Below are 2,229 nucleotides of genomic sequence, written 5' to 3'. Positions count from 1 at the left end.
TTATGGTGATCATTTTTGAAAGTGCCAGTTTATAGTACCTATGTGCTACCTGTGTCGAGTTTAGAGGAAAACTCCCACCATGCACATGTATTCTGTTTATATTAGTATCATTAACCCAAACCATGATTATCAATCATTCCTAAGCACAGTATGCAATCACAGCAATGTACCCACCCATTTTTCAAAACCCAGGTCAAGCTAGACGGTAGCTGCTTTAAAAAATCAATCCAATAACTTTCCAGAATGTAATGTAATGTTTATATACAGCAGAAAAAACTTAACCAGTTATAGTACCAAGATGATTTCTATCATGCATAATGTAGAACCTTCACAGTATGTCATCAAGTTTCCATAAAAAAGGAGAACACTGACTTGAGATGGTAGTTCAACCACCTCCGTGACTACACAGTGTCAAAGCCCTCACACCTCACTTTAAAAACACACGCAAAGAGAGATACACCAAAGACTAAGTGAGGGGCCAAAGCACCCTCGCCTTTTATAGTTTATCTAGCTTGCTCAAAATTAAAAAATTCCCACTATCATAGTACTCAGTAGCTACAGGTTCCCAAGCAACAGCTATGGTCGCCCCTGCTCGCGTAGTGGGAGGTTGAGAGGGAGAGAGAGTGTGTAAGAATTAGCGCTAGATTTCTCTGAGTATGCAATAAGCTATAGACGGGGGGGGGGGGGGGGGGGGGGGGGGGGAGAGAGGGGGGGGAGAGAGAGAGAGAGAGAGAGAGAGAGAGAGAGAGAGAGAGAGAGAGAGAGAGAGAGAGAGAGAGAGAGAGAGAGAGAGAGAGAGTCCTTAGGCATCATAGACCAACCCCGAGGGGGGGAGGGTGGGGAGGGGGGGCTTTCCTTGGGTGCCTCAGTGGGCGTGTTGAGGACGTCAATGGGTGCAGTATGCCTAGCGTTTTTGGCCATCGGCTCCTCTAGCCTTTTTGGTAAGCCTTGTGGGTGTTGCACATCTCGAATGCCAGTAGGTCTTCCCACATCTTACGAGGTCACCAGGAGGCTTCATCCCCAATTATTTCCTTAAGGCACAGCAGTGGAGGGCATGGAAACGAGAGATCCTCTGGAGCCCACCCTCTGGAGCCCAACCCCATCCTTATGGTTGCCTTGAGACCTATCTTTCTCCCTCCATTCAGATTTTCCTTCGAGTCAGGAGGGGTTGCAAATAGCTTTGTTCTCATAGCTTCTTGGGGTGCTGGCGATTGTGATGGTCGAGGCAGTGGTCTCGTGTGTAGGAGCAGTTGGCAGTGTCAATAGCAGTCGCAACTGTGTGCACCTTGGTCTATCCATAGGGCATGTCAGTTCTATGTTGGACCACCCTCGGTCACTGGTACGAGCAGATTGTTATCAACATGGAGGGATCTCTCTCTCTCTCTCTCTCTCTCTCTCTCTCTCTCTCTCTCTCTCTCTCTCTCTCTCTCTCTCTCTCTCTCTCTCTCTCTCTCTCTCTCTCTCTCTCTAAAAGAAACCGTCACACCACAAATCTAAAAGACTAGGAAATCACCAAAATGGCTAAAGTAAACATACGCCAAGATATTTCCTGCACTATAAGCTAAAACACACTATCCAAATCCACAAGAAATTAGTAAGGAAACCAAGGACTAGAAGCCACCATGTATGGTACTCTGCTAAATGGGGCATCGAAAGTCGATTAAAGATAATAACTCGGTAGCCCCTTTGAAAGAGAAGTATCCTCAAAAGTACGCTTTGAGCTAACAACCAACTCAAACCCACGTCAAAACAGAGCAAAGATTGTCACTAAAAGCTTCATAGCTAAAGCTGAGAACTTCCAAGAAAAGGAAGCCCCCCTCCTGCTCAATCCCGGGAAAAGAGAATGAGTACCACTAGAAAGAAATATGAGACAACCTGGAGTAAAATCGTTGCCTCTATAACTAAATAGAAAAACCTAAATCTCATGGAACTCGAGACTCAAGGAGAATCACGCCATCGGTAAACTCGGACTGCTAAGAATAGGAAGACCTGAAAGGTCATCACTTGAGGATCATATTTTCCAAAGCAGTCGTTGAGGTCCAACAAGACCTAGCTACTCAAGCAGACTCCATGGGATCAAACAAATGTCAGCCACTTCTCTGCATCTGCCAAGAGCAACCCTGTAGACACAGTCCGATACAATATGCCAAACTGTATATATACTCGAAAGAGCACATATACTCCTACTATTGTAACTTGCTTCCTTAAAAACTTCAGCAAAATTGTCCT

The sequence above is a fragment of the Adiantum capillus-veneris genome, chromosome 11 (assembly GCF_014529385.1).
Source record: "Adiantum capillus-veneris isolate H3 chromosome 11, ASM1452938v2, whole genome shotgun sequence".
Lineage (NCBI taxonomy): Eukaryota > Viridiplantae > Streptophyta > Polypodiopsida > Polypodiales > Pteridaceae > Adiantum > Adiantum capillus-veneris.
Note: the sequence above shows the minus strand (reverse complement) of the source record.